A 23,127-nucleotide genomic window follows, 5' to 3' on the forward strand; every position below is an offset into this window, starting at 1 on the left:
AGGGTTCTCACCTAGAAAAAAGCATTATTATCTGTACGTTGTACAGTTGTCGTCACTCTTAAAAGATACTTTATGTAAAAAACTTAGCAAAGCGCCTAAAGAAGTTGTTCAATAAAGTAACTGTAATGATGATAATCTTTTGCAAATATTAAACACCTCCTCGAAATACCTAGTGTTCCTAAGTAGAAGGCATCAGCACCACTTTACAACAGACTGTCAGTGGACAGACTAGATATTAAAGACCCAAAAATGCCAAATTTCTGTATTTCAAATAATGTTACCTAGGTAAGTTATTTTTAATGGCTGAGCCAGTTAGAATATCCTGCAACAGAAGATCAGTCCTTTCTTAAAAAGCATTTGTTGACTGGGCACAGTGGCTCACACCTGTAATCTCAGCACAGCTGGTAGATCACTTGAACCCAGGAGAGACCAGCCTGGGCAACATGGCGAAGCCTCGTCTCTACAAAAAAAATACAAAAATTAGCCAAGCATGCGCCGGGTGCAGTGGCTCACGCCTGTAATCCCAGCACTTTGGGAGGCCGAGGTGGACAGATCACAAGACCAGGAGGATCGAGACCATCCTGGCTAACATGGTGAAACCTCATCTCTATTAAAAATACAAAAAATTAGCCGGGCGTGGTGGTGGACGCCTGTAGTCCCAGTTACTTGGGAGGCTGAGGCAGGAGAATGGCGTGAACCCAGGAGGTGGAGCTTGCAGTGAGCCGACATCGCACCACCACACTCCAGCCTGGGCGACAGAGTGAGACTTCATTTAAAAAAAAAAAAAAAATCTAGCCAAGCATGGTGGCTGTGGCGCAGGCCTGTAGTCCCAGCTATTGGGGAGGCTGAGGTAGGAGGATTGCTTGGGCTGGGGAAGTCAAGGCTGCAGTGAGCCCTACTGCACTCCAGCCTGAGTGACAGAGTAAGACCTTGTCTCTTTAAAAAAAAAAAAAAAAAAAAGAAAAGCATTGGTTTAACATTTTAAATAATAAAAACAGAAAGCTTTCTCTCTCTTTAGTATTTCTCTAAGTAACTCTTACTCTCGAAGTTTATATGTAAATTGACATTATGGCATGCCGTTTTCCTGCCTCAGCCTCCCGAGTAGCTGGGACTACAGGTGCCCGCCACCATGCCTGGCTAATTTTCTGTATTTTTAGTAGAGATGGGGTTTCACCATGTTAGCCAGGATGGTCTCGATCTCCTGACCTCGTGATCTGCCCGCTTCGGCCTCCCAAAGTGCTGGATTACAGGTGTGAGCCACCACGCCCATCCAGGTACCTATTATTAATTTTTAAAAAAACTGTTTAAAGAGTTTAAAGAAATGTAATACGTGGACAGATGTCTCGGAGTGTTTACAAAGAAAAAAATAACACAGTCTCCTAAAACAAACAAAAGATATATTATATCCCTTATGATGCTAAGGGTAAGCCCAAAAATTTCTTAAGTTATGTTGGCTCATAAGAAAAGCACATTGTTTTACAAAGACCACAAGTTTATAGACTCAACGATCAGGAAAAATATCCATAACAACTTAAGCAGCTCCAAATCAGAGCTTCTAATTCATATTAACAATCTGATGGTTTTGCTGGCACATACCAGACAGCAATTCAAACTCATATAATCAAATGAGCCGATGACCTTATATTGAATAAATTATTTCCAAATACTTTTCTAGAGCTGTTTGCATTCTGGACACCTCCCTTTCAGAATACGTTTAAAGCCATGTCTCCAGTACAGCTGGACATATCTATCTTGCCAGAGCCATAAATGTCATATCATAATGCACTGAATAGACGAGGATGATCTTGGTCAGCATACAATTCTACTGGTTAGTCAGGGGTATATAGAGCGTCTTCTAGGCAAACTGCAATCCCACACTAACCAATGAACTTTTTGTTTATAATTATGATTCCTTTTATAAAAAGAGACCATCTTATTTTAAATTTAAAAACAGATGCTTAGGCTGGGCACATGGCTCATACCTGTAATCCCAGCACTTTTGGAGGCCAAGGTGGGTGGATCACTTGAGTCCAGGAGTTCGAGACTAGCCTGGGCAACATGGTGATACCCTGTCCCACGGAAAAGTACAAAAATTAGCTGGGCACAGTGGCGCTTGCCTGTGGTCCCAGCTACTCGGGAGCCTGAGGTGGGAGGATCACCTGAGCCCCAGAAGCGGAGGTTGCAGTGAGCCTCGATTGCACCACTGCACTCCAGCCTGGGCAACCAAGTGAGACCTTGTCTCAAATAAAATAGAAGTTTAAATCAATATTCTAAGGTTATTTATCCCTTTCATTTTATTTCAGAAACAGGTAAAGGCAAAAATTCAATCTGTCACTAACAAAGTCACTTTGTACCATATATCTATTTTTTGGGCAGTAAAAGTTTCTGAAGGATGCTTTCCCCATCTTTAGCTCCTCCCTTCATCTAATACAGCTTAGTCATAACCACCAAAGCCAAATAATTTTTAAACCTAGATCCTTCCCTCCTTCCCACTTACTCATGTATTTATTTATTTAGACTCAGGGTGCCACTGTGTCATCCAGCAGTGGCGTGAAAATGGCTCACTGCAGCCTCAACTCCTCGGCTGAAGCCATCCTCTGACCTTAGCCTCCCGAGCAGCTGGGATCACATAGGTGCCCACACTACCACAGCTGGCTATTTTTGGTTTTTTTTGTTGTTGTTTTTTTTTTTTTTTTGGAGAGACAGCTTCTTGTCATGCTGTCCAGGCTGGTCTCGAACTCCCGGGCTCAGGCCTCATACCCACTTCAAAATCAACAGATCTGTCTGGATGCGGTGGCTCACGCCTGCAATCCCAGTACTTTAGGAGGCCAAAGCAGGAGGATCACTTCAGCCCAGGAGTCTGAGACCAGCCTGGGCAACATAGGGAGACTTCTCTCTTTCAAAAGAATTGTTTCCTATTTTTTTTTTCCCCTTGGACGGAGTCTTGCGCGATCTTGGATCACTGCAACCTCCACCTCCCAGGTTCAAGCGATTCTCATGCCTCAGCCTCCCGAGTAGCTGGGATTACAGGTGCCTGCCACCATGCCCGGCTAATTTTTGTATTTTTATTGGAGACAGGGTTTCACCATATTGGCCAGGCTGGTTTTGAACTCCTGACCTCAGGTGATCCGCCTGCCTTGGCCTACCAAAGTGCTGGAATTACAGACGTGAGCCACCATACCCAGCCAAAACAAAAAAATGTTTTAAAAACAAAAATAAATGAAATAAAATCAATAGATCCTCTCTCCCCATGGCCATATTTCAAAGATGTCGGTGTTTAAATGTTCTTTCCTCCCCTCCTTAAATCCTACTTTCTCTTGTAGAATTTGCAAACCTTAAAGGCTGTATTTTTTTTTTTTGTTTTTCAGAGTCTTGCTCTGTTGCCCAGGCTGGAGTGCAGTGGCGTGATCTCGGCTCACTGCAACCTCCACCTCCTGAGTTCAAGCAATTCTCCTGTCTCAGCCTCCCGAATAGCTGGGATTACAGGCACGCACCAGCTAACTTTTATAGTAGAGATGGGGTTTCGCCATGTTGGTCAGGGTGCTCTTAAATTCCTGAACTCAGGTGATCCACCTGCCTCCCAAATTTCTGGGATTACAGGTGTGAGCCACCGAGCCTGGCCCAATGCTAGATTCTTATTACCTCCATTCAACACTCTCCATCTCCCCCTCTACTCCTCCTTAGTTTAACATTTACAGATAGCAAAGAAGGCAGACTGGTATTATCCACAGGGAGTGTCAGAAAACTGAGGAAATACTATATTACTTACCCTACTACTGATTAAAACCTAGAGGAAAGCCACAGATAAACCTTGAGAGCAAATGCAAGACAATACAGAGAGCACAAAACAACAGTATCAACACAAGAAAACTGAAATAAGAAATTCAGATTTGCTAAAGGATTAGAATGGATCACTACAGCAGATTATTCAACAGGAAAGATTTTTTTAAATGCTAAAAGCTAAAAACAACTTATAAATCACTAATTAATTTATATCGTTCCTGGTTAGAAAAAATAAGGCAGTTCAGACAAATACATATATTACTAAACAAGAAAATTAAGAGACTTGGTAGCAAAGATATGAAGGCAATGGAGTCAAATTTAATATAAGTTACTGTTCAGAAAATTAAGTACCAAAATACAGATTTTCTAAACTGTTTATATATGCCAAGAAATCAGAAAAAGGCAAGGTTGGGAAGGCAACCCACAGCTATCCAAGCATCACAAGGTGTGCTTTCCTGTGAGCCAATGTTTCTCCTCCAAAGAAGTTAGAAAAAGCCTACTGTGGATAGCTCATGTTGTAAATATATGACACGACAGGTAACTACAAACACTAAGTAGTGACCGAGCACAGTGACTCACCTGTAATCCCAGGACTTTGGGAGGCTGAGGCAGGCGGATCACCACGTCAGGAGATCAACACTATTCTGGCTAACACAGTGAAACCCCGTCTCTACTAAAAAATACAAAACATTAGCCAGGTGTGATGGCACGTGCCTGTAGTCCCAGCTACTCAGGAGGCTGAGGCAGGAAAATCGCTTGAACCTGGGAGGCGGAGGTTGCAGTGATCTCACAACACTGCACTCCAGACTGGGTGACAGAGCGAGACTTCATCTCAAAAAGCAAACAAAAAAACACTAGTAAAATTCTAAATTCAAAGATTATAAAAATAGGACCATTTTTTGTTTGTTTGTTTTTTGAGACGGAGTCTCGCTCTGTCACCCGGGCTGGAGTGCAGTGGCAGGATCTCGGCTCACTGCAACTTCTGCCTCCTGGGTTCAAATGATTCTCATGCCTCAGCCTCTCGAGTAGCTGGGTCTACAGGCACGCATAACCACACCTGGCTAATTTTTTTTTGTATTTTTAGTAGAGACGGGGTTTCACCACATTAGCCAGGCTGGTCTTGAATTCCTGACCTCAAGTGATCCGCCCACCTTGGCCTCCCAACGTGCTGGGATTACAGGTGTGAGCCACCACGCCCAGCATTCTTCCTCATTTCTTGTTAACAATTTTAACAACATAAACTGACAAACCTGATCACCGAAATACAGCATTCAAAGGCTTTAGCAGAAAAAGACTGAATTGCAGTCAGTGAATCAAATTAGTAAAAATGTTTACTTTATCATCATTTTAATCCTGAAAGTGACATTAAGAGTTTTATCTTGTATTAAAACACAGTGTACCTCCTAATAGATTTTTTTTCTTCTCCTTCCTTTCTGACTGAGAAGTTGAGCAGTGCCAGATGCCCAAACCCAGCTTCCACCACTTTCCTGCTGAAAATCAAGAGCAACGCAGCCCACGGAGTGGCCCCGGCAGGATTCTGGCCATCTCCCCACTACACATGGGTTGCCACTGACTCTGCTTCATTTGGACCCCAGGGTGAGCAACTCACTCACGCTTGTCTTGAAACACACGTGTAATAAATGTTTAGTGTTAGTAATAGTGTGTTACTAAAATGAAGACTCAAGCCAGCAGCAGGGGAGGTGGATTCCAAAAATCACTTAATTATCAAAGCCACTAAAGCCAAGTTATTCCAATGTCTTATTACCAAGATATAGCCATAAAACTTACTTCTCCAGGCTATAATAAATACCTTCACACTCTTCAAGTTTTAAAGACGCATTCTATATAGGATTCTGCCAACTGGAGGCTCTGTCTACCAACTTGTGAGCTGTTTCATCATGAAGGAGGCAAATGGTAGGTCACAAGACTCTGGGTCTCATTCAGAAGTATAAAAACTTACCAAGCAGTGAAGGGTATTCGAGAGAGAGAAACAGGATTTCAAAATGAAGATTCCAAACCACTGCCTACCAATCTGGCACGGCAAGTCGGGCAAATACACACTCAATGACAGTCACTGGGGTCAGAGTAAAAAGAAATGGATTTAAATTAAAGACGGAAAGACTTAAAATCAGGCTTAAAGAAAAACCTCCTGATTTAAATTGCTAAGCACCTACAGGAGATAACCAAATCTACCTCTTACCACCAATCTATCAACAAGACAAAGTCTCCAGCTAAGCGTTACTGTGCTGATACATATTAGGAAATATGTACCCAAAGCACAGAAAAATAGCTGTTGACACAGAGAACCAAGTCATAATGTAATATTAATAAAGTAAACATTTGACCTTTTACCACCTCTAACACGTGGCACCACCAGGAACATTCATCCATGCCTCACCATTCAGGGAAGGTAAGTGAGCTCACTCAGAAAGTGCCACCGGCTTCCAGGTCACTGGTAAGGACGAGCTGCCTGCTGCCTCTACTTTCATTCAACAGGCCTCGACCGAATCGCATCCCAAAGCCGGCTATGTGCTTGGAACTTACTGAGCAGCTATGGATTCTGGCTTTCAGGAACTCTGGGTCCAGTCCTTAAAATCAAAAGTACTAAATACAGGGCGATGAGAACCTCTATTGCTACATTCTCCTAGCAATAAAGGAGACAAAGCCCCAGCTGACTCTATTATTTGCTTCTTAACAGTGCTTTACTGTAGTGTTCAAGGGTTTTCAAACACTTCATTTCCAGCTTCTCTTAAGCATAATGCGTCCCTATTGACTCTCAACTGTGCCATCAAACGTTAAAACAGAACCTGTCGTTTCATTTCTAACATTCTATGGCTACCTCTATCAAAAGCTGGGCATGGAGGTACTTCAGTCTGGCCAGGGCGGTTGCTCAGGCCTGTAATCCCAGCACTTTGGGAGGCCGAGAGGGGTGGATCACCGAGGTCGGCAGTTCCAGACTAGCATACAAAAATTTGCTGGGTGTGGTGGCTCATGCCTGTAATCCCAGCTACTCGGGAGGCTGAGGCACAAGAATCGCTTGAACAGAGGAGGCAAAGATTGCAGTGATAGGAGATCGCGTAACTACTCTCCAGCCTGGGCGACAGAGCAAGACTCTGTCTCGAAATAAAAGAGATGCTTCAGTCTGACATACCACAATCAACTACAATTATAATTGGAGGGAAGAGCCGACGTTGGACGGCTTTCACATGCGACTTCACACTGTTGTTTTTCTCCTCTGGCTGGGTATGGCCTGAGGATGACTGCCCTCCAACAACTGAGGATGCTGCAGGAGGACCAGCCCAGCACCTGTCTCCGTCCCCTGCACTGTGCGGCCGGCTCTGCCGCTTCTCCCCCGCTTCAGCATCACCTGCCACACTTCGTCTCAATCTTAAGCCACTGAGAACGATCAACACCAGACCGTTAAAACATAAACCAGTATGGGCCACTAAATAATTCGTAAATATTTCAAAATGTATTTCAAAACCGACTTTGTATGGTCAAAACATTATATTCTAGCCAGTCCAAGTTTTAATAAACAGTAACACCCAGCATCACTACTGGGCAAAGAACTTCAACAGGGCCTACCTTGACACCAAGTCTAGAGCCTCCTTTCCAATTAAAAAAAGTGGATAAGCCCCAAATGTGCATTAAAAATTAGTTTGGCCATTTGCTAGGTAGTCCTTCAAAGTATTTCCAAGTATTCAGAGTTCCAGTACCTTTCTGAAAGAAAGGGTGATCTTTCTGGTACTGGTTTGCATAATTATGCCTAAAAAATGTCATCTTGAATTTTCAATGAAAAGTCTTAAAATATTCAGGCGAGTGGAAAAAATGGTGATCCGCTGGCGTTAGAAGTTGACAGAGAGGCTCTCAGTACAAACTGTATCTGAACATGTTCCTTACAAATTAAGATCTGCACCGGGGGCTGGGGGCTCTGAGAAAACCAACCACATTTGAACCCGGTCCACACGGCCTGAAGGCGGAGGTGCGGGGCAAAGCGCGGGGGGGGAAGAAATACCAGCAACTCCGCTGCCCCTGCCTCGCCGCGGATCACGTGCCCGGCGCCCCCTCCCCCAGGGCCGGGGGCGGGATAGAGACGCGGCCTCCCGCGCGCCTTCCGCACTCCCCTCCGCGCCCCAAACCCGGGGGCCGGGGTGGTCTCGGGTAACCATCCCCAGGGCGGCGGGGGAGCTGCGCGGGGTCAGAGTCCTCAGCAGCCACCACTGATGCCCCGCCGCCCCCGGCTCCCCACGCACCCGGCGGGTCGGTCCTGCGGCGGCGGCGGGGGCCGCGTCTACGTGGCGCGGTCGCGGCGAGGCGGGGACTGGGGCGCGGGGACCGGAAAGCAGGGACTGGGGCGCGAGGAGGGGACGTCTCAGCCCGCGTCGCCCCGGAGGGTCCCGGCCTCCAGCAGGACAGCCCCGGGCCCGCGCCCCCCCGGAGGGTCCCGGCCTCCGCAGGACAGCCCCGGGTCCGCGCCGAGGGGAGGCCCCCAGGCGCAGACACTCGCCGCCAGCCCCGGAGGGACGCCGGTGAGGAACCCGGCCCGCGCCCATTTACCTGCGGCGGCTCCGCTCCCGGCCCGCGGGCGGCTCAGGGGAGGCGGCGGCTGGACTGCGACGGCTAGGACCCGCCGGGGAGGGAAGCCGAGGGGGCGGGGTCGGCCGGGGGCGCGCGCAGGGTCTGGGCGCCAGCAGCCGCCGCGGTCTCGGAAGCCGCCTGGGCCGCAGCTGAGTCGGGCGGCCCTCATGAATGGGACGCGGCGGCTGCGGCGGCCGAGCCGGCAGCGGGCGGGCGGGCAGCGCGCAGGCCCCGCCCCAGCCACGTGACGCGCGCTCCCGGCCGCGCGCCGCGCCCCAGCAGGCCAGCGGCAGGCGTGCGGCTTCTCACCGCTCCCAGTCCCGGGGCTGCGGGCCTGGGCCTCTAGCCGAGTGAGGGCGGGGCCTCGATTTTCTACTGCCTCGGGCGACAGGAGCGTTACTTTAAAAAAAAAAAAAAGTTTTTCCGGTCCCCAAGGCAACCCTGCGGCGGGTCACGTGGGACTGAGAGCCCAATTGCCAAAAAGGAATATCAAAGTGCAAAGAAAGTCTAGGGAATGAATGTTTTATAATCCCCTTTTGATCACTAGTAGTAGCACATCTCCTTTGCTTACTTACATCCCCACCAAAAAAAAAAAAAAAAAAAATCCTATTACACAACTGATATTTTTAAATATGTCAGGGTTCTTTTGTTGCTTTTTGTTTATTCTTTTTATCGAGGCAGGGTCTCGGTGTGTTACCCCGGCTGGTCTCCAACTCCTGGGCTCAAGCATCCTCCCACCTCGGCCTCCCAAAGTACTGGAATTACAGGCATGAGCCAGCGTCCCCAGCATTAAAATATACTTTTTAAGAAATGGGTGACTCACGTCTGTAATCCTAGCACTTTGGAAGGCCGAAGTGGGCGGATCACTTGGGGTCAGGAGTTCGAGACCAGCCTGGCCAAAATGGAGAAACTCCGTTTCTGCCGGGCGCGGTGGCTCAAGCCTGTAATCCCAGCACTTTGGGAGGCCAAGGCGGGTGGATCACGAGGTCAGGAGATCGAGACCATCCTGGCTAACACGGTGAAACCCCGTCTCTACTAAAAATGCAAAAAACTAGCTGGGCGTGGTGGCGGGCGCCTGTAGTCCCAGCTACTCGGAGGCTGAGGCAGGAGAATGGCGTGAACCCGGGAGGCGGAGCTTGCAGTGAGCCGAGATCGCGCCACTGCACTCCAGCCTGGGCGACACAGCGAGACTCCGTCTCAAAAAAAAAAAAAAAAAAAAAAAGAAACCCCGTTTCTACTAAAATACAAAAAACCAGCCGGGCGTGGTGGCGCGTGCCTGTAATCCCAGCTTCTCAGGAGGCTGAGGCAGGAGAATCAGTTGAACCGGGGAGGCGGAGGTTGCAGTGAGCCGAGATTGCGCCATTGCACTCCAGCCTGGCGACAGAGAGACTCCATCTCAAAAAGAAAAGAAAAGAAATGCGGCCGGGCGCAGTGGCTCACGCCAGTAATCCCAGCATTTTGGGAGGCTGAGGCGGGTCGATCGCCTGAGGTCAGGAGTTGGAGACCAGCCTGGCCAACATGGCAAAACCCCGCCGCCACTAAAGATACAAAAATTTGCCGGGCCTGTTGGCACGCCTGTAATCCCAGCTACGTGGGAGGCGGAGGCTGTAGAATCACTTGAACCCGGCGGGCAGAGGTTGTAGTGAGCCCAGACGCCACTTCCCTCCAGCCTGGGAGCGAAACTCTGTCTCAAAAAACCAACCAAACAAACAAACAAACAAACTAGATTGCTGATGTTGTATACTATTGGTGCACACTGGTTTTTAATTTGCAGCCTATTCTATTATTATTCTATGATTGAAAGTAATGAACAGAAGCCTATGTTATTTCTATATAAATGCCAGTTAATTTATGAGGTGCATCTTGTGTGTGATCATTGATATAGTTCTGAGGGTACTGAAATAGGCATTTGCATACACAAAGCTGTTGCGTGAAGGACAGGGCTGCAGTCCAGTTTCTTCCCAGTAGTGCCTAGTGTAGCTGGGCGGTGCTTGGATCCAGGGAGCAGGCGACCACTTCCTCACTTAAGTTCCTTCTGCTTTTCTCTGAAACTCAATCAAGTTTTGCCCCATCTGTAATCAAGGCCCTACAGAAACATAGGTAGTTGCAGTGGCACACGCCTACTAGGAATTTTCTTCATTTCACTGCTTCTCACTTGGCTTCACAAGTAAAATAAAAATTTAAGAGGACTAAAATATCCCCCTCCATATTCAATGGATTTTATAAATATGGAGAAGAAAAATTAAAGCTAGAGAGAGAATTTAATCCTCAGTTTCTACGTCAATAAAATAAAGATAGTAGTGTCTTTCTTACAGAATTGTTTTGTGGATTCCCCGTGATAACTTATAAAGTGCCTACTTTAGTGTCTGCAACGTGGAACAGGCTGTTAGTGTTTCTTTTCTTTCCTTTCTTCCATTTTTCCCACTTAGACTTTTCCTGTTTCTCTCAGGCTATTTTCTCTATCTCTGCCTTGGGAGGGAAATATTCTGCCAAGCTCCCTTCCTTCCTTTCATCATTCAGGAAGCCCTAGAGCTCCCCTCCCTTCCTCCAAACAACCTTGCGTTTGAGACCCCACTCAAAACGAGTGGTTCAAGTTGCTAGTATTTTCCTCATTTTCCCCATGTCTACTAGCTTACAACACCACTTAAGCAAAGCGGTGACTCATTAAGTGTTTGTTGCATGATGAATCCCTGCACCTCCTGGGCTAGGAGATCTGGAGGGGCCACCCCAGGGCCACCTACTCCACGGGAGTGTCAGAGGAAGAAAGGGCTTCCTTCCACTGGCCTCTGACCCACCGCCTTCCAGCTCCAACGTGAGGAGCCTCACTCCACTAATCGTCCCCTCTTCCTCAACTCTGGCTTCATTCCTGCGCTTGAAAAAGTAGCTTTCGTGGCCCCTCGGTTCCCCCTCAGGCTATTGACTTACCACACAGCTTCTCTTTCCACCCAAGCTACCTGAAAGAGTTTCAGGTTTTCTCCCGTCTTCACAGGCTTGCTCCTCCTCTAACCTTGAAACTGCTCAAGCTAAAGTCACCGATGACCTTCTGGTTGCTGAATACAACAGACCCCTTTCATGTCCCATGCCTCATGATCTCTGCAGGGCGAGATGCTCTTGATATTATTTCCTTCTTGAAACTCTCTCCTCCCCTCATCAGTGGGAACTCCTCTGAATTCTACATGCCTGTGCTCAGTGGCTTTCAACGCCTCAACCAGCAAGGTCCAGTGATGTCAGATTCAAACCCATTATTTGTGCTGCTTCAAACCTGCTCCTCCTGAATCTCCTATCCTGGCTGATGGCACTGTCATCTGTTTAGTCATCCCTGCCAGAAACCTAGAGGGGAGTCTCATTTCCCTCTACCCCCATGCTGCCTCCATCATTCCTCCTCATGATTCCTCCTCATGATTCCTACTCTTCCTGAGGGAGTTCGTGTCACTCCTACTCTAGCTCTCTGCAGAGCTACTGTATTGGCCGCTTTGAGGGCTCTCCTCCGCCGCACCACTCACCCCTGCTTGTGATTAGGCCCTCGCCATCTCTCTTGTGGTCCATTGTAGGAATATGCCAACTGGTCTCCCTGCCCTCTTGTCCTGCCCAATTCCAAGCATCCTCTACTCTGAATTGCAGACCTGGCCATGGCACAGGTGGTTGGCAACCCATTGTCTTGACTAAACCAGCCAAGTTCCCTAGCATGGCATCCAGCGTGCTCCTTTTCTGTCTGATTTTCTCTCCTGCACCTTCTAGTCTGTATGCTTCAGCCATTCCATCATCCCTTTTGCAACAGGATTTTTTTTTTTTTTTTTGGAGACAGGGTCTCACTCACTCTGTTGTTCAGGCCAGAGTGCAGTGGTGTGATGACGGTTCACTGCAACCTCAAACTCCTAGGCTCAATGAAGCCTCCCACCTTAGCCACCCAAAGTACTGGAATTACAGGCTTGAGCCACGGTAGCTGGGAAGAATAATTTTTCATATATTAACTTCTGTGTTTTTCCTTAGGGTTCTCTCTTTCTTCTTCTCCTTATAAGAATGCACCCAGGCATTCTGCTTGTCTCAGGAGGTTGTTGGCAGAGTGGAAAGCAGAAGTTGTCTGCAAGACATTTCCTTCCTGTCTTTTATTTCCAAAACTCTGTGCTCAGTGAGGAACCTATCTAAGTCAAGGGGGAGAGGGCCACGGAGAAAGCATATCTTTGAGGGAATCTGGAAAGCAGAGAGGGATTTTCTCTAGAGTAAGAATCAAGCCTGGAGTTGGAAGGAGGTGGTCCTATGCCCTCCTGTCCGGCAGCTCTCAGGGGAGGTCATTCAGCCTTAGAAAAATAGCTTTTTTGTTCCCAGCTTCTGCAAACCTTTCTCTGTGAGGACAGAGAATAGCCAGCAGTTTCTGTACCATCCCTGTGTGCCCAGCTCTTCTAGTAATTCAACTTCTATCGTTAACACCAGTTTATAGATGAAGGAACTGCAGCACTGAGATGTTGAGTGACTTGCCTCAGATCTCACAGCTTATCAGCAGGGATGCTAGAATTTGCCTCCAGCCCTCCTTGACTCCTAAACCTCTATTTTTTTATTCTCTTTCTAAAAAAGTTATTATTTAGCCATCAAATGAATGAACCAAAACTATTTTTTTGTAATTTATTTTTAGTAGAGATGGGGTTTTGTCATGTTGGTCAGGCTGATCTTGAACTCCTGACCTCAAATGATCTGCCCACCTTTGCCTCCCAACGTGCTGGGATTACAGGCGTGAGCCACCCAGCCCAACACAAACCTGTATTTTTACCTCCCACTACCTTCCCTCAATTGCCCTACTGCCCTACCCCAGTCAATGTATTTTTTCTTGTGTCTCAGTCCACCTTGTACAGATCACAGTTATAGTACTTATTATACACATAGTAGGTGCTCAATAAATATGTGATGAAAAAATAAGTGAAGATTTCTATTTCATCTAATATGCTCAGCTGGGTATCTATACCAACCTTCCCACGCTGAAAACAAAAACACAAATACTGGGCAAAATAATAAAAATATATTCTGGAAGGTATCTATAAACTGGCAAGAAATTAAGAAATTGCCCCAGGACAGGGTGAAGGTCAGAACCCAGAGAGGTAAGCCGAGCCCAAAGCCGGCATATGCCTGGAGAGTTTTTGCTGGATCTAGTGAGTTTGAATGCTGATTTTTGAAGCCTTGGGAGTTTTGTACAGCAGAAGTAAAGGTTAGTATGTACTTGAAGTGGGGAGATTAATAGAAGACCCAATAAAGGTAGAATTGCAAAAGCAAAGTAGTAGAATAAAAAAAAAATTACTTCTCAAGACAACTGAGAAACCTCACTAAAGCTGGTCACATATGAACATATAAAACACATACAGGCCAGGCGCAGTGGCTCACACCTGTCATCCCAGCACTTTGGGAGGCCAAGACAGGCAGATCACTTGAGGTCAGGAGTTCGAGGCTAGCCTGGCCAACGTGGTGAAACCCATCTCTACTAAAAATACAAAAATTAGCCAGGTGTGGTGGTGCACACCTGTAGTCCCAGCTACTCAGGAGGCTGAGGCAGGAGAATCACTTGAACCCAGGATGCAGAGGCAGTGAGCCAAGATCGGGCCACCTGCACTCCAGCCTGTGCAACAGAGGTAGACTCCATCTCAAAAAATAAAATAAATAAATAAATAAAAATAAAATAAAATATATAAGCAAGTCTCAACAAATCTGAAAATTTTGAATGCATTGGCTGGGCACATTGGCTCACAACTGTAATCCCAGCACTTCAGGAAACCAAGTCGGGAAGATAGCTTGAGCTGGGGAGGATCGCTTGAGCTCAGGAGTTTGAGACCAGCCTGGGCAGCACAGAGACACCTCATCTCTACTAAAAATGTAAGAAATTAGCTGGCTGTGGTAGCGTGTGCCTGTAGTCCCAGCTACTCGGGAAGCTGAGGTGGGAGGATTGATCGAGCCTTAGAGGTTAAGGTTGCAGTGAGCCCAGATTGTACCACTGCACTCCAGCCTGGGCAATAGAGTACAACCCTGTCTCAAGAAGAATGAAAGAGAGAGAGAAAAGAAAGAAAGGAAAATGTTTATCATACAGACTGTGTCCTCTGATCACAATGCAATTAAGACAAGAATAAACTCTTTTTTTTTTTTTTTTTTTGAGACGGAGTCTCGCTCTGTCGCCCAGGCTGGAGTGCCGTGGCCGGATCTCAGCTCACTGCAAGCTCCGCCTCCCGGGTTTACGCCATTCTCCTGCCTCAGCCTCTCGAGTAGCTGGGACTACAGGCGCCCGCCACCTCGCCCGGCTAGTTTTTTGTATTTTTTAGTAGAGACAGGGTTTCACCGTGTTAGCCAGGATGGTCTAGATCTCCTGACCTCGTGATCCGCCCGTCTCGGCCTCCCAAAGTGCTGGGATTACAGGCTTGAGCCACCGCGCCCGGCCTTTTTTTTTTTTTTTTTTGAGACGGAGTCTCCAGGCTGGAGTGCAGTGGCCAGATCTCAGCTCACTGCAAGCTCCGCCTCCCAGGTTTACGCCATTCTCCTGCCTCAGCCTCCCGAGTAGCTGGGACTACAGGCGCCGGCCACCGCGCCCGGCTAGTTTTTTTGTATCTTTTAGTAGAGACGGGGTTTCACCGTGTTAGCCAGGATGGTCTCGATCTCCTGACCTCGTGATCTGCCCGTCTCGACCTCCCAAAGTGCTGGGATTACAGGCTTGAGCCACCGCACCCGGCCAACAATCAATTTTTTTAAGAAGTAACTAGAAAAACCTATTTGGAAATCCATGGGCCAATGAACAGCACTATGGAAATGTGACAACATTTAAATGCTATATATCAAATATTTGATACTATATATGAAAATATGAGGGATAAAACTGAACAAGTTGTTAAGGGGAAACTTATAGACCTAAAAGTTTGTATTACAAGAGAAAATTGTTTGAAATGTAAAGAGCTAAAAAGTTAGAAAAAGAACAGGAAATTAAAGTCATATGGAAGAAAAGAAATAATAAAGATAAAATTTTAAAAATAGTAAAATCGAAAGCAAACGTGCGATAGAAAGAACCAACTAAGCCAAACACTGCATTTGTGAAAGACAAATATTACAAACTTCTGGTGAAAAATGATCAGGGATAAAAGAGAAGGCACAACACACAATGTGAAGCATAAAGAGAAAGCTATAATCACACATGATGTAGAACTTACAAAGGTAAAAGAACTTTGTGAAGTTCCAAGAAACGTAAATTAATAAAACTGAAACTCCTAATTGTCCAAGAACTTGAATCTGTTGTTAAATATTTTCTGCAAAGAAAAATCCAGCTAAAACAGTTTGCCAGTGACTTCTACCAAACATTCCAGTAATAAGTAATTCCAATCTCACACTCTAAGGTATGGAAAAGGAGATTATCCCTCAACTCGCTTTATGAAGCTGGCATTGCCTTGTATCAAAATCTGATCAGGAGAGTGTCAGAAACAAAAATCTCAGGCCAAAACACTCTTAAATATAGACACAAAAGTCCTGAATTGAATTTCAACAATATGAATACAGCAAGGTAATACATTATAACCAAACTGGCTTATCCAAGAATGCAAGGTTAGTTTAAAATGAGAAAATCAATTAATGTAATTCACCACATTAAAAGACTAAAGGAAAAAAAAATCCTATGATAATTTCAGCAGGTTCAGAAAAAGCCTTTGATCAAATTGAATATCCAACCAGATAAAACTCAAAGGAAACTAGGAATATTTTCCTTGAAAAAAAGGGGGAATTTATAAAAGCGTATGTAGCGAGTATCATAAGTAATCATAGCTTTAAAAAAAAACTTCAATGAAAAACTATGGAGAAGACCTAGTTAGAGAAATGAAATACCATATTTGGAGATAGAAAGACCCAATCTCATAAAAATATTAGTTCTTAATAAATTGATCTATGAATTCAATGCAATTTTATTCCAAATAGAGGTTACTTCTTTAAAAGACTCGAAGAAAAATAGAGAGGGAGGAATTACTTTCTATATATTAAAACTATAGGATGAAGGCAGGGTGATATTAGTACAGGGGCAGACAAATAGTCGATCAAATGCAATAGAAATTCTCACCCCACACACACAGAAAAGTATGTGAGGTAATGAATATGTTAATCCACTGGATTTAGCCATTCCACAATGTATGCATGTATCAACACATCATGTTGTACACCATAAATATATGTAACTTTTGTCAGCTTAATAATTAGGCCAGGCACAGTGGCTTGCACCTGTAATCCCAGCACTTTGGGAGGCCAAGGTGGGAGGATTGCTTGAGGCCAGGAGTTCAAGGCCAGCCTGGACAATGTGGGAAGAACCCATCTCTATTTTAAAAAATAAAAATAAACAAGAAAATATAAAAAGTAAATTAATTTTATTTTATTTTTTAATAAAGTGATTAAAAAAAAAAAGACAGGGTATCACTATGTTGCCCAGGCTGGTCTCGAACTTCTGAACTCAAGTGATCTTCCTCCCTCGACCTCCCAAAGTGCTGGGATTACAGGTGTGAGCCGCCACACCTAGCCATTTTTTAAAACTGCAATAGAAAGCTCAGAAATAGGTTCAACATACACAGACACTTGATGTATGGCAGAGGGGGCAATTCAGAATATTGCAGAAAAGATGGATTTTTCAATAAATGATTAGGAGGCGGTTGACTATTGTATTCATTTTCATTGCTATAACAAAATACCACACACTGGGTAATTTATAAAGAAATGAAGTTTCTCTGGCTCACAATTCTGCAGGCTGGACGTCCAAGGTGGATGGGCCGCATCTGGTGAAGTCCTTCGTGCTGTAACCTAGCAGAGGGCTTCTGGTGGCAAGAGGGCAAGGGATGCTAATTCAGGTCCCTCTTCCTCTTCTTATAAAGCCGCCAGTCCCAGCATGGGGGCTCCACCCTGATGACCTTATCCAATCCCAATTACCTCCCAAAGGTGCCACCTCCAGACACTATCAACATATGAATCTGGGGATTACATTTCCGACACTTGAAGTTTGGGGAATATGTTCAAACCATAGCGATTACCTATATGGGAAAATTAAATTTAGACTCAACTCAGCATCATATCCCAAAATCAGCTTTAGTTGGATTAAAGACCTAAATGACAAATCAAAATTGTGCTCCTGTCATCATTTCAAGGATATACTTTCTTTTCCGCATTTTACCATTTCTGAAATTGTGATTGATTTTTTATAATAAATGTCAACTTAGACTCCGCGATTTGGGATACAAAATTTTTAGGAGACAATATAGGAGGATTTATTAAACAAGACACAAAAAGCACTAACTATAAAGGAAAAGATTGATACATTTAACTACGTTAAAGTTAGGACTTCTTTAAAAGAGACCGTAAAAAGAGTAAAACAAAACAAAACAAAAATAAGCACCATTCCAGGAGAATATATTTGCAACACATATAATCAACCCAAGATTAGAATCCAGAATATATAAAGAACTCCTATGAATCAGTAAGTAAAAATCTCGCAATCAATAGAAAGATTAGCAAAAGAAATGAAGATGAATTTCACAAAAAATAAGCACAAATGCCCGTAAACTTATGAAAAGATGTTTAATTTCATTAGTAATGTCACGCATGTCCGTGTGAAGAGATCACCAAACAGGCTTTGTGTGAGCAACGTGGCTGTTTATTTCACCTGGGTGCAGGCGGGCTGAGTCCGAAAAAGGAGTCAGCAAAGGAATGTGGGATTATAATTAGTTCTTATAGGTTTGGGATAGGCGTACAAAGTACACTCTCGAGGGGAGAATATTACAAAGTACTTTCTTAAGGGCGGGGGGAGAATATATCATATCAGTTAGGGTGGGGCAGGAACAAATCAAAATGGTGGAATGTCATTATGTAAGGCTATTTTCACGTCCTTTGTGGATCTTCAGTGGCTTCAGGCCATCTGGATGTATACGCAGGTCGCAGGGGATATGATGGCTTAGCTTGGGCTCCGAGGCCTGACAAGTAATCAGGAGAATGTAAGTTAAAACTGCAGTGAGATACCACCACACACCCATCAGAATGATTGAATTTTTTAAAATTAATTAATTTTTTTTTTCCAGACAGTCTTGCTCTGTTACCCAGGCTGGAGTGCCGTGGCGTGATCTTGACTCACTGCAATCTCCACCTCCTGGTTTCAAGCAATTCTCGTGCCTCAACCTCCCAAGAAGCTAGGATTACAGGCCTAGCTAATTTTTGTATTTTTAGTAGAGACTGGGTTTTGCCACGTTGGCCAGGTTGGTCTGGAACTCCTGACCTCATGTGATCCGCCCGCCTCGGCGTCCCAAAGTGCTGCGATTACAGGTGTGAGCCATCACGCCTGGCCAGAATGGTTAAAATCTTTAAAGTCGTTGAATGCCAGGTGTTGGAGGTGTTACTAATGCCAATGATCAACCAGCATTCAGACACATCACTGGTTCAAATCCAAATTGTACCACTTTTTTGGGGGACAGAAAGTAGAATTTATTGGTGAGTATTAACAGGGGCCAGCAGAGTGGAAGCCATCATGAGTGCAGGGCCCGCCACTTATCCAGAGGGCCACGACTGGGGATGTATTTGGCCCCACAGCCATCTGGGATGAGCCGCTTCTCAGCCACCATGTCTTCAAATTCGTCAGCATTCAACTTGGTGAAGCCCCACTTCTTTGAGATGATGAGATGAGATGAGATGAGATGAGATGAGATGAGATGAGATGAGATGAGATGAGGCCCCTGCACAGGGCCTCAATGACATGCTCCTTGTTCTGCAGCTTGGTGCAGAGGGACATGATAACTTGGCCAATGTTAACCCTGGCCACAGTGCCCTGGGGCTTTCTTTCCAAAGGCACCTCGCATGCCTGTTTGGAGCCTACATTGGGGTAGTGCAAGGTCAGAGACATGAACATCCATGTTAAAGAAGTTGTACATGTGCAATGGCTGCAAACAGCAGCTTCCTTGGTAGTGTATGCAGCCTGTTTCTTGTATGGGTTGCTCTAAGAAACCAGGTCTTTCAGATGGATGTTCGTGTCTCTGACTCCCTATGTTGCCCGGACAGGACTTGAACTCCTAGCCTCTAGCAATCCTCTTCCCTCCGCCTCCCAAGTAGCTGGGACTACGGGTACCCAGAGTCAAACTATAACAACTTTAGAAAACAGTTTGATATCATCTAGAATGTTGAACATGAACACACACGGGGACCAGTAATTCCAATGTTAGGTACATGCCTCTAGAAATTCTTGCCCAAGTGCCCTGAAAGACACATACAGAAATAGAGCAGCATTGCTCATAATTGCAAAGAAGAGTGTCCACCAAGGGTGAGATGGATACTTAGATTGTGGTGTAATCATATAATGAAATCCTACTGATTTACATCAACGTGGATGAATTTCAAAAATAAAATCTTAAGCAAAGAGACATCACAAGATTAAAGCATGACTCTACTTCTTCTATTCCAAAAATGATACACTGTTTCAAGATAAAATAGGCGATAACAGCCATAAAGAAAAATAAGGAAATGACAGAAATTGCAGGAGAGAGAGAGACAGTGCAATCCGAATTGGGTGGAAATCTAGAGCAGGGAAATGTGCTGTTTCTTGGCCTGTGTGATGGATACATAGCTGTCTGTGTGTACTGTTATTTCACAATATAAACTAAAATAGATGAAGGCTAAGGGAGAATGAATTAATAAATACATACATCTGCATTTTTTAAACGTTATTGTGCTCCTATAAGCTCTGTAAATTTCCGTTCACACTTCTAAGACAAACTCAGTGTTCCTTAGAACTTTCCTAAAGCACTGCAAGGAATGGTTTTTCAACAAGGCACTGCAGTTTGTTTTGTAATAAATCCTTCTAAAAGGTGAGGAAGAATAAGTTACACAAAATGGGTCAGAAGTGCAAAAAAAACTAGCAGAAACATGAAGACTCTTCTAATAAGTCACTCACATATACATAGCCCCGGATCACTCCATTTAGGTTTTGTAAATTTTATTTATTTATTATTATTATATTATTATTATTATTATTATTATTTTTGAGACAGTCTCCCTCTGTCGCCCAGGCTGGGGGGCAATGGCACGATCTCAGCTCACTGCAACCTCCCAGGTTCAAGTGATTCTCATGCCTCAGCATCCAGAGTAGCTGGAATTACAGACATGCACCACCAGGCCTGGCTAATTGTTGTATCTTTAGTAGAGACAAGGCTTTGCCACGTTGGTCAGGCTGGCCTCACTCCTGGCCTCATGTGATCCGCCCGCCTCCCAAAGTGTTGTGATGACAAGCGTGAGCCACCGCACCCAGCCTGTTTGCTTTCTTTGAACTGGGTGGTTTTCATTCTTAGTCCTGGGTACAAAGATTCTTCCAGTTGCTGAATGGACTTTCTGTTTTCACTGGTCATGTGCTGCCAGGTCATAAAACCAGGGATCTTCAAGGCCAAGGTATGAGAACCGCAGCTGCACAGAAATCCCCTCTGGGATCTTGTGCTGTCTGAATCCCTTGGGTCATGGGCAGTTCTTGTCAGGGACAATTCATTTCGAGATTAGGCAGGGCTGTTGTTCCACTCAGCAGACAGACCTATCTAAGGAGACCTGCCTGTAGACTCACTCTGAAAATCATGATCCTGTTGGAGAACACACTGCCTTCCATAGTTTAAAACTGGGCCGTTAAAGAGAAAATGTGTTCTGTAAATGCTGTGTAAGAAAGATGTGATTTATTAGCGCTTGGAGATGTCTTTGATCCTTTGTAACACTAAGCCTTCATCATCCCATATTTTACATTACTACTAAACAAATAATGATAGTAACATTTCAGAAGCTACAGAGGGGAGCAGAGATTTTAAAAGGCACTCACCGAGGAAGAAATCGGCTCACCAGCGTGTCTGAAAGCTGCTGTACGGCGAGGATCCTGAGGTCAGCCTGGAAAATTTCCTGGCGCTTCCAGGTTGCTGGGTTCAACAGCCATTGTCTTCAATTATTTTCAGAATAGCCACAAATTTGAATGGAATGTTGGAACTACTGCGAACCGTCCCTAAGAAAGTGTTCCCAGGGTACGTCTGGTCTCCTTAAGCCTTTCAAAAGAAAAACACTTTTAAACCCCTCCTTTCTTTCTCCTCAGTTTTTGGGTGTGGGCCCTGCACAATGATCCCTGATAAGAGATGCTCCTTAAACATTAGTGTCAAAAGACACATTTTCAACAAATGTAGTTGAAAGATCTCAGTTGCCCTTGTGATGAGAATCGGGCAGCACTTCATTCTATAAAACAGAGGAAGTGTTCGGAGCTGAGCAGAAGGGGTCGTCTTTATAGACAGGGAAGGGTCGAAGAGGGCAGAAGCCAGGAAAAAAGGCAGCATTAGTTTCGAGGCTATTTTTCTTGTAAGGGGAGACAGGGAGACAGAACAATAGAAAAATCATGATTAGTTAATATTAGGTCACTCTGCTTCTTTTTTACATAAGATTTAAAGCCGAGGGAACTCCGTTATCCTGCAGACTGAAGATTTACACTGGCCTGTTTGGGAAATTGGCCGTTATCTCTCTCGTGATTGCTTGGAAGTTCAAATAACAGTTTAGTCCGGGTTTGGTGATGTGAAACTGTAGCGTGGATGACTCCATTTTAATTTTTAGTCTGGTCTTTTGGGGCCTAGCACAGGAGCTTAGTCTGAAACAATGACCTCCCATTTTTTTTTTTTTCATTTTTTTCTTTTTTCTTTTTTTTTTTTTTTTGAGACAGGGTCTTGCTCTGTCAACCAGGCTGGAGTGCGGTGGCACAGTCATGGCTTACTGCAGCCTCCACTTCCCGGACTCAAGTGATCCTCCCACCTCAGCCTCCCTAGTAGCTGAGATTATAGGTGCGCACCACCACACCTGAACATAATTTTTATTTAACATCACGAAAGTGAAATCTTATTGGGGAAGTGACTCTATTTCAGCAAAAAAGAGTGGTTGTCTCTCACCCTTCACTCTTCTTTTTCCTCTTCCAACTTTCTCCTTCATGAAAGTTCTTCTAATTCAACAAATGTTTGTTGACAGCACAAAGTTTTTGTTTTCTTTCTCCTTATTTATCTAAATGGCTTATTAATGTTAGACAAACTTTCTCCAATGTTAGAAAAATTAAGGGGAAGATGTATGACTTTGTAGATTATTTTCCACTCTGGTAGAAATAGAATTTCAGTGTTCTCACTAGGAGATTCTTTTGTCATTAAGTAAAAATTCCCAGAAGTGATTAAATAAATGCTCAGTAATTTTAGAGCACTATTGCAGTTATTAAAATTAGCTAATCTAGCCAGGCATGGTGGCTCACACCTGTAATCCCAGCACTCTGGGAGGCCAATGCGGGCCAATTGCTTTAGCCCAGGAATTTAAGACCAACCTGGGCAAGGTGGTGAGACCTCGTCTCTACAAAAGTACAAAAATTAACTAGGTGTGGTGGCTCATGCCTGTAGTTCCAGCTACTCAGGAGGCTGAGGTGGGAGGATTGCTTGAGCCTGGGAGGCAGAGGTTGCAGTGAGCCAAGATGGCTGCACTCTAGTGTGGGTGACAGACCCTTCCTCAAAACAAAACAAAAAAACTTTTATAAGGAGACTACTTTTGAACTCAGGGATTGCCTAGTTTGTGACTACGAACTTCTGGGAGGACAAGAAAGCATCATCACATGTCTCAAAGAATACAGGAAGAAAGACAAAGGACAGATTTTCCAATGTTTCCTCGTTGGAGTATCTGCCGTCCCCAACCCTCCCTCACCCTCAGATAACACATCCCACTCCTGCTCCAACCTCCCCTCAGAACACGAAACACACA

The 23,127-nt window shown here is 44.9% G+C and overlaps 1 protein-coding gene and 1 non-coding gene across 15 annotated transcripts in view; one reads left to right on the forward strand and one right to left on the reverse strand.

Moving 5' to 3' along the window:
- LPIN2 (lipin 2) overlaps window positions 1-21,595 on the reverse strand; it is a 105,782-nt gene extending 84,187 nt beyond the window's left edge. For 4 of the 14 annotated variants that reach the window (XM_028838052.2, XM_077974893.1, XM_077974907.1 and 1 more), the window contains exon 1: window positions 8,341-8,585. The gene's annotated coding sequence lies outside the window, so the exon portion shown is untranslated. Of the gene's footprint in view, window positions 1-4,362; window positions 4,459-5,743; window positions 5,858-8,340; window positions 8,586-21,184 lie in introns of those variants that run through there. The other 10 variants (XM_077974908.1, XM_077974896.1, XM_028838053.2 and 7 more) reach the window with 5 other exon arrangements.
- On the forward strand, window positions 19,220-19,349 carry LOC114673889 (small nucleolar RNA SNORA70). The gene has a single exon (XR_003724741.2). It is a non-coding gene; the product is annotated as a small nucleolar RNA SNORA70 (small nucleolar RNA).
- Window positions 21,596-23,127: the final 1,532 nt, after the last annotated feature.

Source organism: Macaca mulatta, chromosome 18 (genome assembly GCF_049350105.2).
Source record: "Macaca mulatta isolate MMU2019108-1 chromosome 18, T2T-MMU8v2.0, whole genome shotgun sequence".
In the NCBI taxonomy this organism is placed as follows: domain Eukaryota; kingdom Metazoa; phylum Chordata; class Mammalia; order Primates; family Cercopithecidae; genus Macaca; species Macaca mulatta.